General features: G+C 38.4%; 1 non-coding gene across 1 annotated transcript; it reads left to right on the top strand.

Annotated features, from left to right (window-relative positions):
• The first annotated feature begins 1,148 nt into the window (after positions 1 to 1,148).
• TRNAR-CCU (transfer RNA arginine (anticodon CCU)) lies at positions 1,149 to 1,221 on the top strand. The gene has a single exon. It is a non-coding gene; the product is annotated as a tRNA-Arg (tRNA).
• The last annotated feature ends 12,291 nt before the right edge of the window (positions 1,222 to 13,512 follow it).

The following is a 13,512-nucleotide window of genomic DNA, read 5'->3' as shown; positions in this document are numbered from 1 at the left end:
TTTTAAAAATATTAAATCTTATTTATGAATGAGTTTCTAAAAGTTTCGAATGTAATTCATTAAATTCCAATCATATTTATTACAAATATTATTTTTTAAATATATAATGCATTTTATATAATTTTTATTTCCATAATTTTTTTTACATATTTTGAGCATTTATATAAATTTTTTCCTTTATATTTTTTATTTTAATTAATCTTATATAAAGTTTCATGCATTTATGTTATAAAAAAATTTAATTTTAATACAAAAAATTTAAAATATATAATAATTACTTAAATAAATTGTTGATGTGTGAGTACCAAAATTTAGATAATTAAAAAGGATTAATGTTAGATATACTAAAGATATTGTTGTCATTTTACTAAAAATTAAGTTTAGAAACAATTTTTTTTCCAAACAATCAAACTTTAGTTTGCATTAGCTTTATATTTTTATTCCCAAACACTTCCCACTTTTGTTTCGCATTAACTTCAAAATAATATATAGAAAAATCACTTTAAAATAAGCAAAAGCTTTCCCAAGCGCTCTTAATCCACTTAGCTTTCTTTTGAGTGTCACTTCCATTTGATTGCAAAATATATCAAAACGTCAATTTTAGTTTTGTATGTAGTGAAGTGACACATTTTTAGTCTTATGTTTTTTTTTATTGAATCAATTATAATCATGTAATTATGTTTAATAATCAATTTTAGTCATATTTCATAAAAAGTCTAATTAAATCACTTATGTTATTGTTAAATTTCTATAATTGCATGGTTAAAAAAATTCCTTATGATATTTTTAATTATATGAAGTTAACGAAAAAAAGCCTAAAAGTAATTATTATAATATAATTATAAGACTATAATTGATTCAATAAGATACATGACTAAAAATATCACATTTCAATACATACACGACTAAAATTGATATTTTGTCAAAAAAAAAGCACAAACCAAAAAGCAAGTCATTTTGATAATATTAATTATTAATTTAGAAATATTTATAAATTGACTTCGATTGTTTGCTTGCACATCAAATATTTTTTTTTCCATAATATATTTTCCCTAGTGTTCTTGTTGATTTGAAAACAGACATAATAGAAAAATTAAGTTAATATTAAAGGAATATATATTTTTAATACGAAGAACACTGAATGTAAAGCGCCTGTAGCTCAGTGGATAGAGCGTCTGTTTCCTAAGCAGAAAGTCGTAGGTTCGACCCCTACCTGGCGCGGTTGAAATTGGAATTTTTCAATATATTTTCATATTTTTGAAACAATACTGTATTTTAATTTTACAACCCCACCAAATAAAATTTTTTTGGGGCTAAAGGTTTAACCTCTTAAGTGATTTTAATCATAATTAAAATCATAATTATCTTTTACTTTATAAATTACATATTTTCATTAATAAATAATAGTTTTTTTTTAAAAAAAAAGATTTGATAGTTTGATGATCTCACTTACTCTATTGTTATTTTATTCATAATTATATAAATTTAAGAGGAACAAATTCAGTTTTTAACCGAATAGATATCAAAATTGATTCATATCCAAAGAGTTCGATTTTTCGTTTCCATTAAAAGATAATGGATTCGAGGTAAACTCTCATAGCTTGAAATGCCACGAAATTTTAGACTAAATTGGAAGGTTTTTTTTTTTTTTTTTTTTTTTGGTTGTTGAAATGATCACTTCTCCTGCCAGGAACTCTAGCTGCCTTTCCCCCATCTATCTTTTCTGTGAAAAAGTGGAATTCCCTCCATTTATTCGGTCACCTTCTTTACTTTTTTTAATTATTTTTCCTCAGTTTTTATGTGGGGAAGTTGGTGAAAAATCCCCAATCAAAACATTTCTTTGGGTTCACTCCCTACCCACAAAATTGTGGTACTATGTCATACAAATTGTGGTACACTTCATGTCGAAATGTGGTACTAAAAAAGTACCCAGGGACTGAACACAAAAAAAAAACGACGGCTGGATACTGAAGACCAATTTCTCGTTTTTATGTCGTATTCATCTCTCCTGAAAAATCTAAAAAAATTTTTAAACACATTAGAACATTTAAAATTAAATAAATACTTAAAGCAATTAAAATAATAAAATGTGACTGATTAAATAAATTCTCTCGAGGCTTTGTGGGGATTTGGGCATTAAAAAATTAAGGACCATTGGTGAAGTCCTTGGGCAAATCCTACATCTCCAACCCATAAAAGATATGTTAGACATTTAAGTGATTATTGTAGTCAATCTCTAGTAAAGAGTCTTAAAACCACGAGATTCAGGGATCGCTTGACGAGGGAGTTTATGAGTCTCGAGCAGGGGGACTTGTTTGTGGCGGGGTTAATCAGGAAGTTTGACAGGAGCTGTCGTTTTGTGCCTCTTATTCCGAGGGACGCCGCACAGAAGTTGAGGCATTTCATGGATGCCTCAGGCCCACTTTGCGCCGGAATGTGATGCTTATGAGACCGGTGAGTTATGGTGAGGCCACCACTTGTGCTTTTTAGGTAGAGCAGGCTCTCCGAGATATTGATTCCGAGATGCAACGGAAGAGGCATTAGGCCCAGTCTAGTTCTCAGCTGCAGAAGAGGCAGTTCACCAGGCCACCGAGGCATCAGAGGCAACAGAAGACCTAGGGACAATTTCAGAGGCCCGGACAGTAGAGGCCACCACAGGCACCAGGGGTTTCTAAGCCGGTAGAGAGGCAGCCATGTAAGAAGTGCAACCGGTTCCACTTCGGCAAGTGTATGTGGGGAACCTTCAAATGCTTCATATGCTAGGAAGAGGGCCACAAGGCAGCTGATTGCCCTAGGAACAAGGGTCCCACTACTGACAGAGCCTATGTGATGCACGCAGAGGAGTCCGAGGCGGAGCCACTCTACACTGATCACTGGTAACCTTTATGTTTAAGAATTTTAATTTACCGCCTTGATCGTCTTGGTTATATGATTGATGTGGGATTTGTTTTGGGATTGAGAACCTAGAATAACTTAGGTTGCATGTTCTAAATAGTTAGACTTAAGGATTGAATTGAATTGATTAAGGGTTTTTAAGGACAATATTGCAATAACTGAAATTTTAAGGACTGTTTTCGAATTTTTTCAAATTTTTGGGGATCAAATACTTAAATTTGGAATAAGGAATAATTTGGGCTAAATTCGAAATCGTTTGGGGAAAAATGCAATTTTCGAGAAATGGTAGTGACAAATCGTAAAGAATTTGAAACTTTAAGGGCCAAATTATAATTTTCGTAATGTTTGAGGTAAAATTTGAGATTTTTTATTGGGTACTAGAATCAAATCAGTAGTTTATTGAGGATTTTGGGATAATTGCTGATAGAAAATTTCTTAAGTTTCAACCCGATCAGATTTGCTGGTATGTTTTGTCGCAGGAAGGATATATATTTCAGGTGTAGTCACGTATGCATTTCTAGACTCCGGAACTACACATTCGTTTATATCCGAATCTTTTGTCCAGTAACTAGGAATCATACCAGAGGCTATGGATTTCGGATTCAGAGCATCGATTCCGTCCGGAGGTCAGATGTTTACGTCTCAGATAGTGAAGAGCTTGGCGCTTCGGTTGTAGAAAAATGAGGTGCAAGCAGACCTGATTGTGCTACCGCAATCGGAGTTCGATATTATCCTCGGTATGGACTGGATTTCGTCGAACGGAGCTGTCATAGATTTTCGACAGAGATCAGTATCTGTCCGACCGTCGAGCGGTAAGCCGTTTATATTTGAGGCAGCCAGACATCAGCAGATGCCTCACATCATTTCTTACATCTATGCGAGGAAGCTCATGAGGAGAGGCTGCCAGACATTTTTGGCCAGTATCATGACAGTGACCGATCCAGTCAAGTTAGAGGCTAGAAGAGGTCGAAGTGGTCAGGGACTTCCCCAGTGTTTTCTCGGACGACGTTTCAGGCATTCCACCAGACAGAGAGGTGGAATTTTTTATCGAGCTTATGCCAGGTACCGTGCCTATTTCTAAGGCGCCCTATCTGTAACGCCCCAGATTCAACGACTGTCCTCACTGTACCAAGATGAGTCTTTCTAGCGTGCTTATGTCCTCACTCACACGCACCCTAGGAAACTTCCCAGGAGGTCACCCATCCCAAAATTGCCCCAAGTCAAGCACGCTTAACTTTGGAGTTCTTATGTGATGAGCTACTGAAAAGAAGATGCACTTTCGTGGTATGAGNCTCACATGCCCACCAGCTTCCGCTTGGTTCGTCCCCGAACCACACCGTACTAAGAGAGGTCGGCTCTGATACCAACTGTAACGCCCCAGATTCGACGACTGTCCTCACTGTACCAAGACGAGTCTTTCCAGCGTGCTTATGTCCTCACTCACACGCACCTTAGGAAACTTCCCAGGAGGTCACCCATCCCAAAATTGCCCCAAGTCAAGCACGCTTAACTTTGGAGTTCTTATGTGATGAGCTACTGAAAAGAAGATGCACCTTCGTGGTATGAGTAGTACATATCAAATCTTTTAAGCCCTCTTCAACTGTACAGTCCATTACATTGAACAGTCTCGGAATCCCTCTCCTTCCGGTGTAAGATCGGTTCATTCATGTTCCCTCCGCCTAGAAGCCTGCCAGGAGCCGCTCATTGTCCGTGCAACCTCATGGTACCGGCGATCACCCCCCGTCTTCTTCGGCCCCGGGCCTCACACTATCTTCTAGCACCTGCAGAGATGAAAGAACTGAAGGATTAGATACGGGACTTGCTAGATAAGGGTTTCATTCTCCCTAACTTTCTCCACGGGGCGTACCGGTACTGTTTGTTAAGAAGAAAGATGGCAGCATGCGGCTCTGCATTGATTACAGAGAACTGAACAGAGTCACGATCAAGAACAAGTATTCACTGCCCAGGATCGAGGATCTATTTGATCAGTTTCAGGGGGCATCACTATTCTCAAAGATAGATCTCTGATCAAGATACCACCAGCTGAAGGTGAAAGATTCTGACGTGCATAAGACGGCACTCAGGACGCGTTATGGGCACTATGAGTTTATAGTGATGCCCTTCGGTTTGACGAACACACCAGCGATCTTCATAGATCTCATAAATCGCGTGTTTCAACCGTATTTGGATCAGTTCGTCATAGTTTTCATAGACGACATCCTGATCTATTCAAAGAGCAAAGAGGAGCACAATCAGCATCTGAGGACCCTACTGTAGACTTTACAAGACAGACGAATGTATGCCAAGTTCAATAAGTGCGAGTTCTTGCTAGACAGAGTGGCATTCTTGGGCAACATTGTATCCCGAGATGGAGTGGAGGTCGATCCCAGCAAGGTTGAGGCAGTCTGAGATTGGCCAGTGCCTAAGAGTGGGACTAAGATCCGCAGTTTCTTGGGATTTGCTGGATATTACCGGAAGTTCATTCAGGGCTTTTCTTCTATTGCGGCGCCTATGACCGCCTTGACGAAGAAGAATTCCAAATTCATCTGAGGATCAGAGTGCCAGGAGAGTTTTGACAGGCTGAATCAGGCGTTGACCACAACACCAGTTCTAGCTACGTCATCAGGGCAAGGAGTGTTTGTTGTTTATACAGATGTTTCGAAGCTCGGTTTGGGCTCAGTTCTAATGCAACATGACAGAATTTAGCATAGGCATCTATACAGTTGAAGGTCCATGAGAAAAAATATCCGACTCATGACCTCGAGCTAGCAGAAGTGGTTTTTGACCTGAAGATTTGGAGGCATTATCTGTATGGGGAGAAGTGAAGGATTTTCACTAATCACAAAAGCCTGAAGTACTTTTTCACACAGAAAGAGGTGAACATGAGACAACGGAGGTGGGTAGAGCTAATGAAGGATTATGACTGCGACATTAGCTACCATCCGGGACTTATACAAGTTGTCAAAGAGTTTCCTGACGTTTTCCCGGACGACGTCACAATCCTTCCACCAGAGAGAGAGGTGAAGTTCGCCATTGACCTTGTGCCAAGCACTGTACCAATCTCTAAAGCACCGTACCATTTGGCTCAAGCAGAGATGTTAGAGCTCAAATAGCAAATTCAGGAGCTCCTAGAAAAAGAATTCATCCGCCTTAGTTTCTCACCATGGGGGGCACCAGTGCTCTTCGTAAAGAAGAAAGATGGAAGCATGATGCTGTGTATAGATTACCGAGAATTGAACAAGGTAGAGATCAAGAATAAATACCCATTACCAAAGATCGAGGACTTATTCGATCATTTGCAGAGAGCTACATTGTTCTCTAAGATAGATCTACCTAGGTATCATCAGCTGAAGGTAAAGGATGCAGATGTTCATAAGACAACCTTCAAAATTAGATATGGGCACTACGAATTCTTAGTGATGTCATTTGGAATAACGAATGCTCCAGCGATTTTTATGGACCAATGAATCGAGTATTTCAGCCCTACCTATATCAGTTCGTCATAACATTCATTGACGACATTCTTATTTACTCGAAGAGTCATGAATAACACAGTCAACATTTGGGTACAATTTTACAAGTCTTGCAAAGTTACAAGTTGTTTGCAAAATTCAATAAGTGTGAATTCTAGTTGGAAAAAATAGCATTTTTGGGACTTATCATATTTAGCAGTGGCATTGAGGTGGATCCAGCTAAAGTGGAGGCAGTAAAAGAATGGGTCGAGCCGAAGAATGCATCAGAGATCCATAGTTTCCTAGGCTTGGCAGGCTACTACAAGAAATTTATTCAGGGGTTTTTCTCGATTGCAGTGCCACTCACTTCATTGAATAAGAAAAATGTTAAATTTGTATGGAGTGAAGAATGTCAGAAAAGTTTCGATACTTTGAAGCAAGCTCTTATCACAACACCAGTTTTAGCCATGCCGTTAGGGCAAAGCAATTTTGCATTATACACCGATGCTTCTAAGCTCGGTTTAGGCGCGGTATTGATGCAGCATGGTCGAGTTATAGTATATTCCTCCAGAAAGTTGAAAGTGCATGAGGATAACTACCCAACTCATGATCTCGAGTTAGCTGTCATTGTCTTTGTGTTGAAGATATGGAGACATTATTTGTATGGCAAGAAATGTCAAATATTCATTGATCACAAGAGTCTCAAGTACTTCTTCTCGCAGAAGGAGCTGAACTTAAGACAAAGACGGTGGTTGGAGTTAATAAAAGACTACGATTGTTAAATTAGCTACCATCCAGGGAAAGCTAATGTTGTGGCAGAAGATTTGAGCTGGAAAGTAGCAATCATAGCGCAACTGTCATCGCAGAGATCTTTTCAGTCAGAGATTCAGAGGTTTGGCCTAGAATTTTATCCTAAGGACAGAGCTCCCAAGTTGTCTAATCTGACAGTCCAGTCTTCTTTGTTGGACCGAATCCGTAAAGGTCAGTCTTCAGATGAACAGTTATAGAAATGGAGACTTAAGGATGAAGTCAAGGGCAGTGTACTCTACGCAGTGTCCAATGGTATTGTGAAGTACAGAGGAAGGATGTGGGTGCCTAGTGTTGATTCGATCAGAGAGGATATTTTGACAGAGGCACATACATCTCCGTATTCCATCCATCCAAGGGGTATTAAGATGTACAAGGACTTATAGATGCTGTATTGGTGGCCAGGGATGAAGCGGGACATCCGCCGATTTGTATCTGAATTTCTCAATTGTCAGCAAGTGAAAGCAGAGCATCAGAGGCCAGCAGGGATGCTTAAGCCACTCCCTATTCCCGAGTAAAAATGGGAGAATATCACCATGGATTTCGTTTTTGGATTGCCGAGGTCAGTCAGAGGATCTAATTCTATTTGGGTTATAGTGGATCGACTTACTAAATTGGCACATGTCTTACCGGTGAAGATGACTTTCTCCATGACTCAGTATGCAGAGCTTTATATCCGAGAGTTAGTCCGATTGCACGGGATCCCAGTTTCTATTGTGTCTGACAAGGACCCGAGATTCACATCATCTTTTTGAAAGAGTTTACATGCAGCTACGGGGAAGAAGTTACTATTCAGTACGGCATTCCACCTTCAGACAGATGTCCAGTCTGAGCGAGTGATTTAGATTTTGGAAGATTTGTTGCGATCTTGTGTGATCGATTTCCATGGGAATCGGGAATCGAAACTACCCATAGTGGAGTTTACTTACAACAACATTTTTTAATCATCTATAGGTATGGCTTCCTACGAAGCACTGTATGGAAGAAAGTGCAGATCGCCGACTCATTGGGATGAAGTCGGTGAGAGATCAGAACTTGGCCCAGAGATTGTTCAGCAGACTACAAACGTGGTGGTCAAGATCCAAGACAGGATGAAGATCGCCCAGAGTCGTCAAAAGAGTTATGCTGACAAGAGAAAAAAGGATCTCGAATTTTCCGTAGGAGATCACGTATTCATGAAGATAGCACCCATGAAGGGTGTTATGAGGTTTGGGAAGAGAGGCAAGCTAAGTCCGAGATTCATTGGACCATTCGAAATTCTTGACAGAGTTGGGACACTTGCTTGTCGTGTAGCCGAGATTCATTGGACCATTAGAAATTCTTGACAGAGTTGGGACACTTGCTTGTCGTGTAGCTCTACCGCCGAATCTAGCTGGAATACACAATGTGTTCCACGTTTCGATCCTTATGAAGTATATGCAAAATCATTCGCATGTTTTGAGTTTTCTGTCGTTGCAGTTTACTCCAAATTTGTCATATGAATAAAGACCTATCCGAATTCTACACAAACAGGAGCGGAGACTTCGGAACAAAGTGACCAAGTTGGTCAAACCAGTGGCTGAATCAATCAGTGGAGGAGGCCCCTTGGGAGGCCGAAGCAGATATGAGAAGTCGCTACCCAGAGTTGTTTGGTAAGATTTAATTTCGAGGACAAAATTTATTTAAGGGGGGGGGGAGGAATTGTAGAGCTCAAAATCAGTACACGTAAACCCATGCATTTATTAAATTGTTAAATTATTTATTTAATTTTGAAATGATTTTAACGATGCATGATTTATGATTTACATTATTTTAAGTTATTACATGTTTATTTGATGCACGTTAAAACGTTTTCTTGAGTTTTATGTTTCAGGTGAATATTCGATACGGGATCGGAAAAAAAGACCGATGACGATTTAGGAGATTTATGAATAATGTGGTATTTTAATTCAAGTCAAGAAAATTGATATTTTAATGATTTATGAAATTTTAAGCATTTTAAAACATAATTTAATTTATTAGGTGCTTTTAACATTTTAAACTTTTCAAAAATACTAATTTGAATAGTTGGGGAATTTTAAATCTTGAAAGTTTAGCACTTGTGTATTTTATTTTAAATTAGGGGTTGTTAATTGGTTATTAGTATTTTTATTAATCTAATTATCCCCTAATTAACTCCCTAATCTATACACACACACAAACTTACACGCACACACACACACACTCACTCGGCACACACTCACACACACACTTGCATTTTCTCTCTTTTTTATAGAACTAGGGTTCTTAAAGTGCTCCACCAACCATCCTTTCCCCTTTGATTTCTTTCAGCAAACTCATGTGTATTTAGCATCAAGAATCGTGCCACAAGTTGTCTCGGATCGGTTCTCGCCCATCCTCGCTTCGTTATTTGTCGTTCGTGAGTATAATCATCAAGACATGTATAATCTTTCATTTTTCGCATCTTATCATAATAAATATTTTGATGCATATTGTATGTAAAAATTCGTGTATGTTATGCAAAAATTTGAGTGTTGATGTTTGAAACGATTTTGAACAAGTTTTAAGATCTCAAAAATCGATTTTGCTGTCATTTCGAATCCTGCGACTGTTCGTTCGGTTTTCTGGAAAAACTTTCAACATATAAAACGTAGTACTTTTTGATATCTTTGATTTGATAGTAAATTCGTAATTTTTGGACAAGGGACAAGTGAATTATGATTTTTCTCGTGTGACTGCTCAAAAATGTGTTCTTCAAAATGTTTTCAGCAAGCTGGGCAGCGCCCGAGCGGTAAGATGTTACCGCCCGAGCGCCAAGCCTTCTGGACGGAACACGTCCGAGCTGTAAAATGTTACCGCCTGAGCGCCAGGTAATCTGGATATTTTTATCTTGGGCAGGCATGCATCATGTGTGTGTATATTCGACGTGCAAAAAGAAAATATTTTATGTTTTTGAGGTATGCGAATTGTCTTGTGACCAATTATGAACGGGTTTTGAAGCCGGAGAACGTGTCCGGGGACCTTTCCACCTCGGTAAAGCATGACCGGGTTTTGATCAGGACGTGACCAGAGACCAATCCACCTGGTAAAGCATGACTGGGGATCTTAAGTATGTGGAAGTGGACGTTCGGTCGAAAGGCTGTGATGATCCCTGTCAGCCCAATACTGTAGTTTAGTCTGAACAGTCGCATTATGTTATGGGTCACTTGCTTTGAAACATATCTCTACGCAAAATGATGATGATTATGCATGTTTAAGTATGTATGATTCAAGCACGTTTATGTAAATGTTTATGAAATGGTGGCACGTCTATGTTTATGTAAGTATATTCAGGGTTTAAGTATGTATGTGCTACTTTAAAATACATGTGGTTTTATTATATAATAGTTGCTATTCTCAGGTTATACATGTTGAGTCTTTAGACTCACTATACTTGATCGATGCAGGTGAGGACGAGTATGAGGAGGCAAGAGGCGGGGACCAGTGAGTTGGCTCGGACTGTGTGCATTGCAAACCCGAGGACCGCCCAGTTTATGAAAAGATTTTATACACGTTAAACATTTACTCTGATTTTTATTTATTTAAAATTTTGTTGGCAAACAAGTATTTCAAATGCTCGTTTTGGATAATGCTTTTACTTTAGTGAGGAATGATATTTTTTTATGCCATGGAAATATTTTGTAATTAGATTATTTTCAAGAATTTAGTCGATAATTTTATTTAAATTCAGAAGGCAAAGGTTTACTATTTAAATAAGAAAAATTTTATTTTCCGCAAATTTTTAAGTGGTTTTAAAGTTACGGTACATTACAGTTTTCTTCAAGTAGGAATGCACTAGGCTTTTGCCAAAATTTGATTCCTCAAATTTTTTCTATCAAAATCCCAGCGGGATTATGAATTTGGCGGCTCTGAGATCACTTAAATGTCACGCCCCAAGACCAAGGCGTCGGTGACATCTGACATTGTTTAACAATTGCTTGAAAACAATAAGCCTCGTAGCAAATAGCCAATACAAACCAGTCTTTTTCATAAATAAATATTGTCTTTACGATGACAATGGAATAAAATTACATCAACAGTTTTGCGGAAGAGAAATACAAAAAGAAAAATGTAAAATCTTGATCATTGATCTTTCGATATGATCACCAACCCCAGAACGCCTCTTGATCTTCATCATTCACTTGTTCCTCAATCTTATCTGGGGAGAGATGTTGTTAGAGTAGGTGTCCGTCGAGCCAAGTGTTAGCCGAGAGTTCACGTTGAAACTCTATGTATAAGCAATCTTTATTTTAATAATATTTGAAATTATTGTTTTGGCACATCTTTATCTATATACCCATGCCAGTTGCATAGATAAAGTCCTTGAATATACAAATAGTAGAAAGAATATGAGATGCTCATATGATGAGTATCATGAAACTCATATTTGTAATACTGTATAGTCTAAACAGTTCCTAGTCGATTCAGCCGCCGCTAAGAAGGATAAAGGCCACTCGAGCTTGAGACTAGTATCTGCGAAGTGAGTACCATGTTTCATTGGTAGGGGACATTGTGATGTCCGAGCATGCAGATACGTGCTCCATATAGAGTGCACCGAACAACCCTCCATAAAGGACTTTCCAAGTGGTTCTCACTTATCGAGTGGAAACGTCCTAGTTTATGGTTGTACATCATTAGTCCTTATGACCTGGGACAACATTAAGACTCTATATGCTAGCATTGCACTTTGACTTCTTTACCGACTCATATGAGGTCATCAGGTGGCAAGGTTGGGTGTTTTGTCGAAACATATAAGAGTCGATGCATTGTAGTCGAGGATTCACCGCTTACCTTCGGGTATGGATATCCTATGTGTATGTAGTTTGAAATCTCTGATCAGAGTGTTGGTGGTAATTATGAAAGGGGTTTCATAGATTACACCATCGATACAACTGCGACATGACACATATTATCGATTCTTTGACAACTCTCGATATACCAATAGTTGTTGAATCGGTCGGGATATATGAGATCAAGGGACCGTATTGTACGCTAACCATAATTTAATGGTTCTTGCATGCACTATCATTCGATACCTAGAGAATCCTCTAATGTTTCTAATGCAAAATTAGAGGGGATCTTTCTTGTTGGTGGTGAGCTTGATTTTTGAGCAAGGAGTGCTCATAGGAAGCTTGTAGATTGTCTAGCCATTGAAGAGCTAAGTTGTTTAACAACTTAGTTGGAGCCATCATCGATCCTTTGTGATTGATAGGTAATTTTTTTTAAAAAAAACATACTATGTATAACATTTTGTGTTTTATGTTATTTGCTACACATCAAAGTGAGGTGCTCGAATTTTTGCTTGTAAAATTTGATTTTGAAACTTCCGTTGCGCATGCGGGTACCGTAACCAATCTTCTTTCAGATGTAAGGGTGTGTGCTTTAGAAAACACTTAGCAAGTGAGGGCCGATTGATTTCACAAATACATATAGAGATAATTTTCAAGGCATCTTTTTAACAGACTTTCAAAACTTATTATATTGACTTATCATAACTGAACCGAATCAAATTCGAAATATAAGGCAGAGATTATCAGACAATATAGAAAAAATCAAAACAAACACAACACTGTTACTCATCTCATTTTCCATGGTCAAATTGTCCCCCATATGTTAGTCATCTAAGGGATGAGCCAGAATATAGTTTTATACCCACTGATGGGGGCCAGACATAACACGGTTTTATACCCACTTATGAGGGCCATAAAGAATTACAATCGTCGTTCTATATCCGACTCGAATTTTAACAGTGTACCACAGAATCAGATTTATCGAACAGAACTTAGTAGAATTGTGAAAGGACTCGGTGGAATCAAAGAAAATCGAAACCAGAAAGAACATATCGTACATCGATCGAGATTTTAAAATTGCATTTTTCAAAAATGGACACATATACAAGCATGTCATGATATATTTATACAAAGTTTAAGTTTACAAGAAAAGTATATAACAAAAACCCACTTACCGGAATTCAACGGTATAATGTGACGCTTGCCGAACTCGGTTGTGCGAAGGTTGCTGAAGCTCGGACAGGTGGTGATCGAAATTTGGACAGGGTTTTCACGATAATATTGTTGGCGATTATAGCACGAGATTGCAGGCACAACACTTCTTTCTTCTTCCTCGCTAGTGGCAGCCGAGAGGGTATTTGGATGTGGAGGTGACCGATTTTCTTGTGGCCTTTTTGGGTGTGATTTCTTCAGCATGGCATGTCCTTTTTATAGGTGACAATTGGCCTTTTCCCCTCCCCATTTGGCCGTCCACTTGGTGCCTAAGACAAGCCTTCAATGTGGTCAAATGCTATCCAACTCAAAGGTCATATTGATCAACTCAAGAGTTA

This window comes from Primulina huaijiensis, chromosome 17 (genome assembly GCF_012295235.1).
Source record: "Primulina huaijiensis isolate GDHJ02 chromosome 17, ASM1229523v2, whole genome shotgun sequence".
NCBI classification, from domain to species: Eukaryota; Viridiplantae; Streptophyta; class Magnoliopsida; order Lamiales; family Gesneriaceae; genus Primulina; species Primulina huaijiensis.
The sequence above is the reverse complement of the archived record's forward strand: the minus strand, read 5'-3'. Positions and strand labels throughout refer to the sequence as shown.